Raw genomic sequence first — 18,051 nt, 5'->3', positions numbered from 1 at the left:
TCTCAATCTGTCCACTATCATCCCCCAATGATCAGCTCCCATGTCCAGTTTTTATCTGAAATGTATAAGTCTACAAAAACCATAACAAAAAGCATAATATTTCCAAATAGATACAAAAACTTTTACCTACAAAAGTCATATTCTGCATAAAATAAACCTCAGTAAATTGGCAAGAATGCAAGTTATACAGTAATTTTTCCAAATTAAAAAAAAAACCCTAAAGCTATAAAACAAAGTTACCTAGAAAATGCAAAACTATCAGGGAGCCAAATAACACACTTCCTTCTCATGAACACTTTAAGCAACATCTCCTCAGTTCCCACCACAGCCACAATGTCTAGCAACTACAGTTGTGCCCTCTATTTCTGTGAGTTCCATGCTTCCAGAGTCTGCATAGAAGTGAGATCCTGTAGTATTTGCCTCTCTGCCCAGCTTATTTAACTTAGAGTACTGCCCTCCTGGTTCATACACATTGTTGAAAATGGAATAATGCCCTTCATTCATTTTTTAAACTGATATCTACCTATAGACTACATTCTCTTTATCCATTTACCCTTTGATGGATACCTAGGACAATTCTGCATTGGGAATAAATGTTGCAATTGATATAACCATGCAGATATTAATCTGATATCCCAATCTGATATCTATCTCACTATTTCAGTCTTCCAGTTATCCATGAATTCCCAATTTCTATAATCCACTAAGATACAAAAAAAAAAACTGTTGAGTCACTAGAGTGATGAGCATTCTCACACATGGCTGCACACAGTTCTGGCTCTTCTCAGAGATCTGTGTATGTTTGGTCCACATACTAGTACACCAAAAAACAAAATGACTTGCCAATCATCAGTTATGGAATTAAGTAAATTTCCAAGTGTCTACCTTGAGAAATCAGACACTGTGACAATATTCTGACTTATTTCTCTGTTGGCAACATTGCCTGGAACTGGGTATAAAGTGCTAGTTTTAGAAGTGTACACTATTTGCTTTGCCACAGTCCCTTCTAGCATATTTTACTCATTGATATTTGTGTTAGATACCCTCAGATGTTGGATTTATAACACGATTGATGAATCACTACACTGCTGCAAAGGGATTAGGACCTAACACTCTTATCATCTGAAACCAATTACAGGGAGTAGTTAGACTCATAGCAAGCATTTCCTGGGTGCTTACCACACACTAGGCACAGTTTAAACATTTTACACACAGTTCTTTCAGATACAAATCACTGTGGGCCTTACTGCAGAGGTAAAGAAGCTACAACGCAAGCATGTGACTGACATGGGTAGTAAGTGATACTGTTGAATATAACAAGATAATACCGATGCTTCTCTGAAACAATTAAGTGCCATACAAATCTAACATTTTTATTATTGTTACTTCTGCTGTTCTACATTCATTCCAACAGTTTATCCATCTACAAGTTACAACTCTTTATTATAAAAGCATACAGATTAGCAGATAAAGGCTCATTATTAATGTTCTTTATATACACAAATAATCTGTGCAAACATAAAATGTAAGAAACTTGGGAGGAACAAATTTCATAGGTATTAAAGTAATAATAAATTTGCATTAAAATTATTAACTTGACCTTACAAGTTAAGTTATATTAACTTATTAAAATCATAATTTACCTATTGTTTTATTTTTCATAAAGTGATGAACATTTTACAAAATTTGACAATGTTTCTTTACATGATATTCTGATTGGTACCAATATTTGAGGCTAACTTTACCTTAAACTTAGATGATCCTCCCACCCCCGTCTTTTTTCCTATAGGAGCTGAATGTCATTTCCCAACAACAGGAAAAAAAATTAAAGATTTTCTTCAAATAAAACCTCTTCCTTCTCCATTTGCATTCATTTGAGACTTCACTCAATATCTCAGAAATGAAGTAAAAGCACAGTCTGGATGATAGCAATGGATGTGCTATTAAGGTGTTTGCATATTATTAATGACCACAGTTATTTCACCTTACAGTTTTTGAATTTCATTCACATTTCCTCTTTTAATCTTCACAATAGCCCTGTAAGATATTAACACATGGGTGATTGGTAACCTCTCCACATTACAAATATGACTTATCTTGACATACAATATTATGGCATATAAAATAAAGGGCATCAGCTGTGAAATTCTGAATTATTTAGATTGTTATTATGATTTTATTACTTGGGTCTAGATGAGGCTTTATGCATCCTCTGAACCAACTACTTTATTTTCCAGAAAGGAAACCAATTTCCAGGGAGTTCGTGGCAGAACAGGGCAAGAAACACAGCGTCCTGATTTCCATTTTAGATATCTTTCCACTATCACATACCTTATTTTCTGACAATAGAAAGGTAAGAGAATATAGTTTCCCTCAGCTTGCAAAAGTGGGTCCTATCCATAAAGGTCCTATCCATAAAGATACAAAGGAGACGTTTCAAACAACCGTGAACTCTAACAAGTAGAATATCAACATGCATGAACTCAGAATTTTTTTCTTTGAAGAGACATAGGGGAAGCCTTGCTTCATAGCCTGCAGCTTTCTCCTTTGTGTGGAAATGTTATTTTGCTTTTATTGTTGTTTAATTATCATTTGCACATTCATTTGACCTGGTACTATATTACATAAGGATATTTTTGTACAAGTGTATATTGTATGGTGAGCAGTTTTCAGTAATAGAATCTCACTTCTGAAAGTGAAAATCATACCAAATATGCATTTTGTAGATTTTTACTGTAATGGTTTATTTGCACTACCCATTCAACTATTCAGTTGTCTCTAGGCAGAAGTGCAATCCCATTGTCTGAAGTTCTGTGTTCAGTACTGTTACCCATCCCTTGCTGGGGTTCACACTATTCAGAGGTATCCAGTGTATGGAAATCCACTTCTATCCTCTAGCCTTCTAGCCTCTTAACAACTTTGGAATTGTAGTTATAGCCGGTTTGTGCCCTGAGGGAAGCCACGCCACCTGTGCTCAGCTCTCCCTCCTCCCACAACACCTATTTCTGCCTCTCTTCCAGCTAGCTTCCAAACACACATGAGTATACTGCAACTTTTTCCATTTTGAACATTAAAAATTTCTTTTGATGCTAAATACCTCCCCAACTCTCACTACATTTTATCACTTTGCCTGACAGAAAAACTCTAAGGAGGACGTACTGATGCTTTCTTGATTTTATTTTCTCCCTTCTCTATTGACCTATCAACAATGAAGTTGCTCTGTCGAGACCACTAAGAACCTCCACGTTGCTAAACTTAGGTGTCAGTTCTTAGGTTTCATTTTCCTCTCTACTCCTTCTCAGGAATATTTGCCTCAGTCAACAGCTCCACCACCTTAAAACACATCCTCATGGCAGGATTCTTCTTTTTATTGTGTTATAGATTTACCAGTTTTATTTATTTTTTACAGTACATATTTTTATTGAATTTTTATGCATTTCAATACATCTTAATCATATTTAGACCCCCTCCCATATCTACACCGGCCACTGGATTTTATACATTCTCTCATATATGCTAAGGCCTATCAAGTCAAGTTTGTATCCTTCTGTGTGAGTCCATCCACTGGAGCCTAGTCAACCTAAATGGTGTCATTCTCTTAAGGAAGACCAACTGTCCCTCACCCAGCAGTGATCACCTGCCAATAGTTCCTCAGCAAAGGTTGGGGCTTCTTTCCCATTTCCCCAGTTCTATGCTGAATTTTTGTCTAGTTTGAGTTTACACAGATCTGTGCATGCTGTCACCATCACTGTAAGTTCATATAAACTATTTCCCAGCTGCCTGGAAAATGCTGTTTCCTTGTGGTCATCCACCACCCCTGGCTCTTATAGTCTTTTCTCCCTCTATTCTGCACTGGTTCCTGAGTCCTGGGTAGCAGAGGATTGATATAGGAGTCTTATCCAGGGACATGCACTCTGCAGTCTCTTATTTTCTACATTTTGGGCATGACTGCACTCTTGATTTTATTCTTTCTGTTTATTTTTCTTTATTTTTTTGTTGGATATTTTCAAATCTATATATTTTAGTAATGACCCTACATGTATCCATTTTAAAAATTTGTATCTCTACCTAGCCTCTCTTCCTTAATGATCCCATTCATTCCATGTCTTCATGTATCAATAATATGATTCCAAAATATCTCTAGTCCAGACTACTGGGCTAGAAGAAATCCAGATCGTTATATCTAACCTTTTGTGATGGCTAATCCTGAGTGTAAACTTGACTGGATCTGGTATTAACTAAAATGATAGAGAGAGAGAGACCTTCTTGATTGGATCGTTTGAAGTTGGAAGATTCACCCTAAACGTGGGTGTTACCTTCTGATGGCAGCGGGTCTAGAAGACCACAGCAAAGGGGAGCTCTTGCTTTTTGTCGCTTGTGTTATCTCTCACTGGTAAGTTTGTCTTGGTGCTGTGACCAATTTCTTTAGATCCCAATGTGGACTGAAGACTAGCAGATCTCCTAGAATCCGTCAGGCCTTCAGTGCCAGATTGGGACTGCTGAGCTATCAACCTCATGGACTAAGCAGCTACAGGATTCTCAGCCTCTCCAGTGTGGTGCAGTCATTGTTGGACTTCTTGAACATATATTCATTTTATTGGTTCTGTTTCTTTAGAGAACCCTGACTAATACGCCTTTCTCTTTTTAAAGAAAAAGTATGTATCTTTATAAGATTTTATTTTTACTTTTAAAATTATGTGTATATTGGGGAAAGGGGGAGTGCATGTGAATGCAGTATGCACAGAAACCAGAAGAGGGTGACATCCTCTGGAGCTGGGATTAGTTATGGTTTTAAGCTGATGCACATGGGTGCTGGGAGCTGAACACAGGTCTTCTGAAGGATCAGCGAGTGCCCTTAACCACTGAGCCATCTCTCCAGGCCCTATCAAATCTTTCTAGCACTAAACATTCCTTCTGTCTAATCACTATCTAAAATAAATAGACAAAAATCCAACTCCTTATTCTTATACATCAAAAGAAAACTATATATCTCTTTCATACTTTCCATCTATCTCTAAAACTAATCTGTCAAACCATTTGACCTCACAAGCCTTTGCTTGGTTCCTGATCACCCTTTTATGCACCCTTTATCCTGACTATACTTACTTTCCTGTAGTAATCAGGTTCTCTAGAGCAACTGAACCAATGGAGATAAATAGATAGGTGACGGATGATAATGATAATGATGATGACTACAATAGTGGTGATGATGATGATGATAGTGGTAATGATGCTTATGATACATACACAAATAGAGGATAGCTAAAAAGATTATAAAGAATGGCTTATATGATAATATGAGTTAGGAAGTTCTACGATCTATTGTATGCACACTGGAAATCTGCATATACTGTCTCATCAGTGGTACAGTTATTTCAAAGGCCTGAGATTCATGGAATCAAAGGAGGTAGAATCCAAATCTAAAAGTCTGAGAACCAGAATCCATAAGGACATAGATTCAGGGAATCAAGGAGGTAGAATCCAAATCTAAAAGTCTGAGAACCAGAATCCATAAGGACATAGATTCAGGGAATCAAGGAGGTAGAATCCAAATCTAAAAGTCTGAGAACCAGAATCCATAAGGACATAAGAAGATTGATGTTCTTCACATTCAGACATACAGGAAAACAGGCAAATCTTCCTTTCCTCCAAGTTTTGCTTCTATCCAGACCCTGAGTGAATTGAATGACTCCCAACCACATTTGAACAAGCAATCCACTTGATTCAGTTCCCCAATTCATGAATTAATCTCTTCTATAAATGCCCTCACAGACCTATAATGCTCAACCAGATACCTGGGCATCCTTTGGACCAGTCAAGGTGACTTTTAGCATTGCATCACACTTTTCCTGTTTCATTTGTTTCCCTTAAGCACCCATCATCACCTGGTGAACAGACTCTAGAAAATGAACTCTATGAGGGCAGCAGCTCCACTCTTTTTTCCACTGTTCTGTACTGAAATACTGGAATACTGACTATGTATAACTAGTTGCTGAAAATGTTTCAGCAATAAATATCCTTTAACACACAGTCTTTATAAATAGGCCTCAATCATAATTCCATTACTAACTTGAATCCTGAGTTCTTTATTTCCTCTCTACTTCAACCATGCCAGGTACTCATACAGATGATCACTACTTGATTCTTATCATCACTCACAAACGGAGCTCCTTGGAAGCCTCCTGCATCCTGTACTCTGCCTATAATCTTCCTGTCCTCCAAGGTTTCCAACTGGTCACTCTACTGGCCCCTTCCCTGTCCAGCCTAGGCTGTACAATTTTTCCCCCTGAATAGTTATAACCCAACAGAAGAGTTCAAGTTCAGTTCCTTGTCCCGCTGAACTCTTGCAGCTTTTCTTTTTTTCTGGGCCTTAATAATATAATTTTCCAATTGCAAACAATGTACCTCCAAACCTAAGCAGACCTGCATATTTGTGATTTCTAAATCAAGACTGCCTGCATTCAATTAAACATTGATGTTGACACTTACTAGCCTGTATTTTTTGGATAAATTTCTTAGATCAAAGCCTCAATTTTCTGGTATAATGGAGACAATAATTTGGCTTATTTCAGAGGCTATTTGAGAAGACTTGATATAATCTAAGAACAATTCTTATCGTAGAAGGTTACAATGACCGTTACTGTAGTCAAATAGCTTAGCATGGCAAAAGATGGTTAAAAATACCATGGACACCTGTGTCCCCTCAAATTCATCTCAGCTGTAGATTGATTATTACTAGTTTTTAGTTATCTGCTAATATCTTTGCTGGCCTTATTCCAAAACTTCAGTATCTATTCAAGAATTGAACCTCTATATGCATCCTTATTTCTGCTCTTAATAGCCTCACTCTGATCGGTAACTCTGTCTTCTAGTTTTAATCACTTCATCACCATTGGCACTATTTCTCATTTTATTAAAACAATGAAACTAAGCTGAGCATGGTAGTGAACACCTTTAATTGCAGCACTTAACAGGCAGAGGCAAATGGATTTCTGTGAGATCAAGGCCAGCCTGATCTACACAGCAAGTTCTAGTCCAGCTGTGGCTACAAGGAGACTCTACCTAAAAAGAAAAGTAAATCGGAAAACGAAAGGAACTAGGGCTGGCGATGTAGCTCAATTGGTATAGTGTTTTTGTTTTGTTTTGTTTTGTTTTGTTTTGTTTTTTATCATGCACAAAGCCCTGTGTTCAATACCACATAGAAAGACTGTGGTGGTACATGCCTGGAATCTCAGCACTTCGGAGGTCTAGGAAGGAGGGTTAGAAGTTCAAAGTCATCTGCAGCTGCCTAGGGAGTTTGTGGTTAACTTGGGCTAACATGAGATTCTTCTTCTAACAAAAAAAAATGACAAAACAAAATAAAACTTATTCTATATTTTTTTTTCATTTTTTAAGTTTTCTTCACTGAGATACCATTTAACACCTATCCTAGTAACCCTGCTGTCCTAGTAACTCTGCCAAGTTTCTGTCTCATATAACCAGCTGGAATTTTATTTTTTAAATTGTATTTATTTATTTACAGAGAGAGAAAGTGTGTGTGTGTATGTGTGTGTGTGTGTGTTGTGTATGTTTGAGAAGGGGAGAGAGATGCAGGCACACCAGTGTGTACAACACACATGTGACATTCAGAGGACTTCAGTTTGGAGAACTCGGTTTTTTCCTACTACCATGTGGGACCCAGCGGTGTGTGAGTGAAGGGTATGGGAAAACTTAGTGCAGGTGGGTCTGTCCTTCCATCCTGTGTGTCTCAGGGATTGAACTCAGATTACCAGGCTTGATCTACTGAGCAATCCATTAAAATCTTCGCCACTGAAACATATAATGTGACCCTTTTTTTCTTAAATAATATTATTGAACACATAACTTAAATGTTATAATGTTCCAAATAGAACTTTGAAAATATCTCCTCTAATAGAAATATTCTCATGGCAAATTGTTTCTCTTTACAAGGATAGTAGAGATAGTGATCACAATATTCTGAGTATTCTGAAAATTTCCTGTCCCTTGAAAATTTTTAATTTTATTTTCAATGAAATAGAGCCAGCTATTTTATCTGCATTTTAAGTACTTTGTCACAGTAATATTCCTGTATACCTAAAATATCCATTGACTCTTTGTTAAATTAATAGGTAATAAAGTCTAATTAGGAGAACCATGAGTATACTTAAATAATATTTTTGAATATTGATAATACATTTGACATTTTTTTTATTTTCACTGTTGTATGAGACTAAATATCATTAAACAAAAAAGCTTGCATTCGTCCTGAAGATCCCTTTCTGAGCGTCTGTGGAGTATTTAACCCATCAGTTCACTCATTCAAATAAACATCAAACATTTAATTGGCCAAATAAATAAAAAGATGAATTTTTCCATCTTTTCAATAAATTAATGTTACTTTGCAAAAATCGTCTTTTGAAGAAAGTGTCAGACATTGGCCTCAGACTGTTTTTCATTCAACAGCTTCTTAGCTGCAAGTGGAGACTGCAAGAAATTCATTTGGCAGGAAGAGGAATTCTGTGGAGGAGTACACAGTGCCAGTCAATTCGTCAGGTGCTTTCTCATTAATGACTCTAGAGATAAGGGTCAGGCTTTGTGCTGGGAACAGATTCTAAACACACACACTCCTATTAAATGGTTTTACAAAGAGCTAAATTCCAAACCGTTTGGAGCTTTGAAGATAAGGATATACACACTGCCAAGTTCCTATCAACTGAGCTGCCACTGTTATTAATTATTGTAATAATGGCTCATACGCAAGAGGCATTACCCAACATGCATTATCAGCCACAAATGAAGAAACCACAATAGCACACCAGTCCTTTTCCATCAAGTGACTTCTGTTACAAATAACTTTTATTTTTTGTTTTTAATTTAGTCAAATTGATACCGGTTTTGAGTTTTTCCTGTAACTGAAAATGACTGTCCAAGATTGATAACCTTCATTCAATCACCTTTGTAAATACGTATGAGGAAGCCAATGGGAATGCAAAGATATGCATTCCAGGGCCCAACTCTCAGCACAGTCAACAGCCAGTTGGGTAGCTACAGAGTGATTTTTGTAAGTCAGAGGGAAGGGGGCTCTTACAAACCTGGGGAAATCAAGAAGATCAAAATAATTCTTTTTTATCTTTCCATCGTTATTGATGTGCAGGCACACCTCTCCATATTGTAATTATCTGTTGTGAGTTATGCCTCCTTGTGTTCTTTCTTTTCTGTTTAGAGCAAAAAGAGTTCTTTTGTGTGATTAGAACTTCAGGGTGGATGTACAAGAAGAAAATGCACTGAGGTGAGGAGAATGACAGGAAGATAGGGCCCTCTTTGTGGATTTGGCAGAAGGTGGGGAAAAAAAAAGTTTGCATCAAGGACAGACATTCAAATAAGAAATTAAAAAGGGCAATATTGGAAGATGTATGCTTTTTAAAAAGGAGGTGGCTTCTAGTAGGTTGATCGGATTCCAAGGGATAGACCCACACCCGAGAGTATTTGAGATTCAATAGCCTTTAAACAAGAAAACTGTTAATAGAGGACATCAAGTGTGGGGGTTGGTAGTAGGATGGGGGAACATGGGCAAGGGGTCTGAATGTGATCAAAATAAAATGTATGACATTCTTGAAGAATCAATAAAAAGAATTTTTAAAAAGACCAGAAAGAGGGCATTGGTAGTAAGCCAAAAGAGAATGACGTTCAGGTTTCTATGCAGTAAAATAACTTTTGTCCCCATTTCTGTCCTCTACTCTTAGAAGGAAGTCATTATGTTTGCCAACAAGGAAGGGGAGTCATGCTCCACTTTTATGAGAGTGATGTATCTACATATATTTTTTAAATTAAATGTAGGAGGCTTTTCTATCCTCTCTCATTTATCTATGCAACCTAGATTTATGTTAAGTATGAACTCATGAGTATTTATTTTGTTCTTTAGATTATCATCCAATATTGAGCCTTTTTTCAATATATTTTTATTGAATTTTTATGCACTTCATATAAAACATCTTAATCATCTTTACACCCCTCCTCTATCCACACCCACTCACACACACACCCCATCAGCTTCATGCATTCTGTCATATATGTAAAGGCCTGTCGGATCAATTTTATGTACCCAGATATCCTTCAGTACAGGTTCATCCACTGAGTCTAGTCAGCCTATCCAGATCCACTCTGTTAAAGAAGATTCACTCTTCCTCACCCAGTAGTAATCAGCTGCCAATAGTTTTTCAGCTAAGATTAGGGCCTAATGCCCAATTCCCCATTTCTGTTCTAGGTTTTTGACTGCTTGAGTTTTCATGGGTCTTGTTTATGCTGAAACCATTGCTGTAGATTCATATGAACAGGTTCCCAGGATCCTGTTAAGACTCTGTTTCCATATCATAATATAACACCTCCCATAACTCATACAATCTTTCTGCCTCCTCTTCCTCATTGTTCCTTGAGCCCCAGGTGGGTGGAGTTTACTATAGGAGTCCTATCCAGGGACGCACACTGCAAACTTACTCTCTATACTTTGGCCATTTGTGGCCTTTTGTGTAAATTGCCCTCTGTTGCAAGAGGGATTTTCATTGATGAGAGTTGGAAGATGCTTTAGTATTCTCTCTACTCCTGTTCTGCCATGTTCCATGAGCCTTAGGTGTAGAGGTTCCATTGTAAATGTGTCACTTAGGGCTATATTGGGTTTTCTTGCCCAAATTCTTCTGTGCCGTTCATTAGACCCTCATTTACTTGGCTCCTTTGGCCCTCCCTTGATATGCTTCCATGAGATCTTTTTTTCCAGTTCTTCCTTAATTTTGGAACTACAATAAGGACTAAGCTCATGCGGTGACCCTTGCCCTACTCTAGAGACAGCCAGTTATCCAAGGAGCCAGCATTCCTTTCATAGAAGAATATTGAAAACCGAAGTCTGACTGTGATGTGGTGGTTATTACTGGGTCTACTGGGTGTCATTGCCTCAAAAAATGGAGCTTAAAGATATATGCATGTGCACTCACACACATACACACACACACACACACACACACACACACACATATATATATATCTTATACACATATTTCTTAGCCATTCATGTCTATATTAAGCTAGGCAGAGGACATATGTATGTACCAACAGCAATCCAATACAAAAGGACTATATATTTTAATCTTCCTCTTTTGCTTATCTGTAATTTCCTATTCCAGTAGTAATCAAATTAGTTCCCACTGCACAGACATTCAAGAATTTATTTGTTCAACCCTAGTATACATGTATAGTGTTTCAGAAATATTAGACTAATGTCCCATGAGAAATTATAGTATCAAATAAAACAATAGTGTTATGGCAAAATTCCTTTTATCTTTTAAAGACTCCACTCATTTCCAAAGTTACTTAGGTCAGCACCTTCTTTTCAGTATATTAAATTTATGTTCAAAGCAGTTTTACATATACAGAAAAACGTCAAAGAAACAATAGAGAATTCCTGAATATCTTCTCCTTGCAGGCACAGTTTCCATGTTATTTCCTATTGTTAGCATCATGCTTTAATGTGGTGCCATTGATGGACAAATATTTAAACACCATTATTGACAAGACTCCATAGTTTGTATTATGGTTCACTCTGCATTGTAGAGATCTATAGATATTGACTAATAGATAAGCCATGAATCTTCCAGTGCAGGATCGTATAGAAGAGTTTCACCAGCTTTTATAAAAAACAACTCCATTGTACTCCCCTATTCAATTCTTTTTCCTCCCCTAAATCCTGTTGAACTCTGAACTATTTAGTATCTCTGTAGTTTTGTCTTTTCTAGAATATATGAAAAAAGCTGAACTCTGAGAATATATCTTTTTCAAATTCCTAGCCCATTTCATTCAATGTGTGTGTGTGTGTGTGTGTGTGTGTGTGTGTGTGTGTGTTTGAGGCAGTCTCACTATATTGCCAGGGTGGCCTTGAACTTGTACTACTCCTGCTGTAAAATCTTGAGTTAGGATCTTACAAGCATGTGCTTCCATGCCCAGTCTGTAGATGATCTATTTAGTGTTCCATTGTATGGATGGACTACAGCTGACCCATTCCAAATGGCAGAACATCTATCTTAGTTACTTCCAATTTGGGGTGATTATGAACACAGTATTTCTATGCATACAACTTTAAACTAGTTGAATAAATATCTGGTAATTTATCCATTTTTTAATATAAAATTTTAGCTTTGTCAAAAACTATCAAGGACCGGTGAGATAGCTCTCTGGGTAAAAGCACTTGCCTCATAATCCTAATAACTTGAGTTTGATCATAGGAACCCATGTAAAGGTAGATAGAGAAAACTGACTCCCCAAAGTTGTCCTCTGATCTCCATGAATGCTATGGCATGTGTCCACACACAAACATCATACACACAAATTAATAATTTTTAACTACCAAACAATCTCCAAAAGTGACTATGTCATTTTGCATCCTCACAAACAATAAATGAGATTTTTTTTAATCACTCTATGTTCTCACCAGTAAGTTATGATCACACATTTGTATTTTAGCAATTCTAATAGGTGTATGGTAGAAAATAATTGCTTTTATTTAAACTCCTTAATGATTTTTTTAAAGTACTTGGTGTCTTCTGTTGTATATTTTCATCCATGTATCTTCTTTGGTCAGGTGATAATTCAGACCTTTGCCCATTTTTTTCATTGGGTTGCCTTCTTTTTGTTCAGTTTTAAGACTTTTTGAATGTTCCAGATATACCATCTAGATGGTATAGCTATTTATCAGCAATGTGACTTGTAAATATTTTCTCTACATATGTTGCTTATATTGTTGTGCCCAGAGAATGGATCCCCAAGAATTACCTTGGAGTCCAGAGAGCATGCAAGAACAAAGAGTCTTTATTCAGGCTTAAGCTCAGACTCTCAGACCAAACTAACATGGTAGGTCTGTCTGAGAGCCCCGATTGCAAGGGGAGGGAGTTTTTCATAGGTTTCAGACAAAGGGAGGAGGGGAATGACAGAGTTATATTTTGATTGGTCCAAAGAGCCAGAATTGATTGGTTACAGTCTTGGGGGGTTCTCATTGGTGGGTGCTGCCCTCAGGGCTGTGGAATGTGCTGACTGTTATCTCCAGGGCTAGAGGACCCTGTTTATTCCTTATAAGGCCTCAAACCTGCCTGGGCCCCCTTTACATGCCCGGGCTTGTCTAATCTATAACCACAGCCCTTGCTTGTAACTTGTAACAGCCTGAGACATCCCAAAATGGAGGGGCCAGCCAGAATGGATTCGGTGCAGTTTGTCCATTTAGTTCTTCTAAGCCAAGCAATTTACAGAAGTGAAAAGAGCCATTAGTCCTAAAGGGCAGGGGTCCAAGGGCACAGAGGAGGGCCTAAGGAGGAGGACTTAACAATATTTTCTTTTTTCTTGTTACTGTGCCTTAATACATTTGTTTTAAGAACTTTTAAGGTAGTCACTAATTAGATACTGTACTGGTTTAAGTATTTTTTTTCATACTTTTAATGACTCAGTTTTAAGACTACGTATCAAGAAACTCCAATGGACTCTCATATTAACATTTGAAAAATGCCCTGCTCTGACTTTTTTCTAGTTCCCTGTCTAGAACTTGTAATGCTAATTACTCTTGCCTTTACTTCTCCTTCACATCTCCCATTCAAGATTCAAGGACTTTCTTCTCCCCTTAGAGACAAAAGTAATGCAATTTGGGAGTCTTTTAGATAGACCCACTGAAGGGGTACTCCAGTTGCCTCACCCTGCATCCCTGTTCAGCATGGAAGAAGCCAGAGCAGTCGGCGTCCCTATTCCCTGTTGGCAACTTGAGTAACCCCTTCAGAGAATGGTGTGATAAGAATAGGAGGTAGGAATTGGCTAAGCAGTTAGGGTAAAAAGACCCCCCAAAAATGTAGTCAATTTCTTGGCTAAAAGTCAAAATGTCCTTGGGCCTAATATTAGCAACATACTCTGTTCCAAGGTCAAAAATGTCAAAAGTATTTGGGAGCTTGTATCTAATCCTTAAAAGATTTTAGGGTTACCTCTTCAGGGGGGGAAATGTTGGAGAGGAGGGAGTGGGCATGGATTTGATCAAAACATCTTATATGCATGTATGAAATTCTCAATAAAGTTTAAAAATAAAAGAATATATCTATAAAGTTAGTCTACCAGTAACTCCCTTTACTCAGCTTGGCTCAAAATTTTTTTGGCTCTCCATCTTGCCTATCCCAGCATCCTGTGCTTCATTACTAAGGTCCCTTCCACTTCCTCATGCTGTTCCTTTGGAAGTATGTCGAAAGAAAGCTTGCCCTTTTTGAGGGATATCTCCAACTACAAATCCTTTCAGAGAAAAACAAGTCAGTGAGGTGAAAAGAAAATAGAGTCCATACCATTTTAAATGATTGCACTAATTTTATGTAGCAGTAAACATCAATTTCTTCAGCAGTAGATTTCAATTATGTTTCTAATTTGCAAATGCTGCCCTCCAGTAGATCTCAAATTATAGGGCTAAGCACTAAGAAGAGGCAAGACAATGACATTGCAATTAGAAATTCCTCAAAAATATTCAATTAACTATTTGGGAAAATAGTAAACAGTTCGCCTTTTTATTAATAAAGGGCATAGGAGAAATTTTATTTAGATTGTATTCATAGCTATTTCTCTGACTGGTCACCCTTTTTTTTTCAGTTCAGAAGTTACCATTATATCTTCATTTTCTCTGGGATGGTTGGGACTTGCCCAAGTGTGAAGATTGCTATGGAAACTCTTTGGCCTTTCTAATAGATATTAAAGGAGCTACTCTAATTTTTATTATAAAGAGATTTTTGTACATGATAGCACACTGGGAATCAGAAAACCATTCTATAATTTTCTCAGCATTGTAAGAAAACACTTAAAACGGATCCTTGTCTAATCTTTTAAAATTTTTCCTCACTATGTTGTATAAACTTTCTAACCTGAAAGAAATGTGAGTCAGGCAGATTAGAATTTCCAGTCACAGTTTAACTTCGTCAATTTGTGACTCTCAGAGCTTTACTTTCTACATATGAAAAGGAAATGTGGAAAACGCGTGGCTTTTATGGTTATTGTGAGGGAGGCCTGATGGAGATAATAACAATGAAATTCACACAGGACAACGTTGGCTTCCCCTCCTTTGTTGTGCTCCATTTTTTTCTTTGAAATATACTCAGCACAAACTTTTATAGCTCATAGAGATGTCAGTCATGAACTAAGTGTTCAATTTCCTTTCTTTGTTAAAAATACCCAACCCCATGCACAGAAAATGACCAGCTGCCCTCCTGCCTTCATGGCCCATGTGTCCACCTTCTAGGATGCAGTTGTATCTCCACATGATCCTACCTGTCACTGTCCTTCTGCAGGATGGCTCTCAATGAAGAGTATAACACCTTCACATTTTAAATGTTTATTTGGTTATTATTGTCCTGAATGTAATTGTGTCCTATACTCCAGCCTACCTAACATCTATATAGTAGATCTTTTTTAGAAAATGCTAAATAGTGCATGAAGAACAGGAAAGGAGGAGGAGAGATAAGAAGGGAAGGAAGGATGTTGGAATGGAAGGCTTCATGCAACTTGAAGTCAAACATAAAGAGACTTTTTTTTCCTTTTACAAGAACTCACTTAAAGAACAAAGCAAACTTTGTTTATAAATTAGATCAGTGAGGATTTTAAGACTCTTCAACACATTAATGTAAAGGAAGTTCTATTTAGAACACTGCTAGAAATAAATGTCAACGCATGGTCTGTGCTACAATCACCCTTCACATTCACAGTACAGTCTTGGCAAAACTTTGAAGCCTGCAGATTTTCTGAGTCTTCAAATTCTTCCACTTGTCTAATGATCTTTATGCCCTGCAAATGGTCTCCTAATATATTTATGCATATCACTACAACAGAACACAGGCTTCCCTCAAGTTCCCAGACAAGTTTGTTCTTCCGGCTCTTTAATGTACTCTCATTGAATAAAACTTCCATTTAAGAGTTTTTAAAATTGTAGGTGGTTTAGGAAGTATGTGGGAAATGTCTCTCAACCTTGAAAACTTTCCCCAAGCCAGCACCAAAGTTTAGTTGCCTTGTAGGGTGGTAGAATAGCAGAGTCCCAAAACTAGTCCTTTGTCTCTGAAAGTATTATTGAGGGTTCGAGGGTTGCTCCTCAGGATAAAGTGAGCCAAGGTTGGAGTTTCTTGGGCCCAGGCACCCAGGCATCAAATGCTCTCGATCATTTGGTTCCATACCACGAGGTTCTTGGACCTGAAACCAACTAACAAAAAATCAGAACAACAAAACCTCCCAGATCACCCAGCCTCTTGTTTACTCCCTGTCCCATCTCTGACCCTCTCTCCCTTTCTAACTTCAATTCCTTTATATCCTATAATCTGGTTCCCCAACTGTCTTTCAGTGCATGAAAGGAATCTGTTGAGAAAGTCCACCTAAAAAAGGAAATAACTATGAAAACTTTCTGGAGTGCAGCTTATTCATTCAGAAAGTATGTTTTGGGTACTCAACTAATGCTACTCATGGGAAGTAAGGATTCAGACGTGATTCCTGTCTTTGAAGTGCCTAATAACACCCTTACAGTTCAGTGTAACTTATTTTTTCTGTGTTACTTCATTACTCTCTCAATAAAACCACTTTCTCTTTCTATGTGTCATGATATATGTGTAACAACCAAATAGGGCTTTTTTCTTCCCTCCATCTTTTATTCAGCATTTGTTTTGTTTAAAGCTAGTGCAATGTCATTCCAGTTAAATCACGTTTGTGTTTAGATACTAGGACTGTGATGTCAAAGTTATTGTATTCTTATGGAAGTTGGTAAATATAAATAAAGTGCATTTTCACAATAAAACCGCACCAAACTCATATTCATTTTCACTCCATTTTCCCAAATAAAGCATACATCTTCCAGCAGATCCCTGTATTTGTTTGATTTCTTTTTGATATTTCTGAAGGCTGCTTTCGTACTTCCCTACACACAGAGATAGACACCAAAGGCAATTGCTGATGACCTGGCGGGAATCAGAGGCAATCCAATGTGACCACCACTGCTAGAAACTTTGTAGTCCAGGAAATGCGTTTGTCTCCTGCTTCCTCTCTAGCGATAGTAAATCTTCTGGGGGTGATGCATATTGTAAGATACTAGAAATTGAAAATTGGTGGGCCACTTAATCATCACACACACATGGCATATTGACGGATTCTTTCATCTGAAAATATTCATAGGCATTGTCCTAAATGTTCTGATGCAGGAAAATAATAAAATCTGTGTGTATCTCCACGTAAGACAGACTCTCACCAACTATAATACAAGTACAAAACACCTACTTATCCTTCCCCAGAGTCCTCTCTAACTTAAGCTTCTGTATTATAGATTGTGATTCAGTTGTGGGTGTCTGATATGTAAATAAAAAGAAGCAATGAAAACAAGCCTCTAATCTATGAATTTGTGTTATATTTAAAACTTAAAAATTCAGTTCACTAGGATCTTTACTGACTTGGCTAGCACTGTCTAAAATAAATGTTTTCTTTGTCAAATTTCCAGCAAACTTGTCAAAACCAAATAGAGGGATTTTCAGGGAGCTTTATTCTGTGTGTAAATATAGAGCTATTTATTCACCAAAGAAAACTGCTTCATGGAAAAAAAAAAGCCAAATTATTATTGTACCAACCCATTTTTTCAAGCTCTCTTAGGGTCTATAAAATGTTTCACAGTGCATTTTGTTTTTAGAAGGATGATGGCGATTCTTTTGAGCTGATGATGTGGAAGTAACAGACTCTGATCTATAGGACCACAAGGAAGCATAAAGCACAGCTCGACCCTTGCTGGTCCCCTCTAACTCAAATCAATATTGCAACTATAACCAAACATAATCAAATCATTTGGAGTGTTAAGACCCAGAGGACTGTCAAAGGCACAGTAGGGGATATAAGGGCTCTTTTGAATCTCTCAGGTTGACTGGAGAGCTGCCTCCTCTTAATGCCTCTAATTCAGCCTGAAAGCACTCCAAAAGGGGAGGAATGGGATGTTAAGAAGCAGATGACCTTTGAATCCATTTACACCTCTAGGCACAA

This window comes from Nannospalax galili, unplaced genomic scaffold (assembly GCF_000622305.1).
Source record: "Nannospalax galili isolate Female #2095 unplaced genomic scaffold, S.galili_v1.0 scaffold929, whole genome shotgun sequence".
NCBI lineage: Eukaryota > Metazoa > Chordata > Mammalia > Rodentia > Spalacidae > Nannospalax > Nannospalax galili.
The sequence above is the reverse complement of the archived record's forward strand: the minus strand, read 5'-3'. Positions refer to the sequence as shown.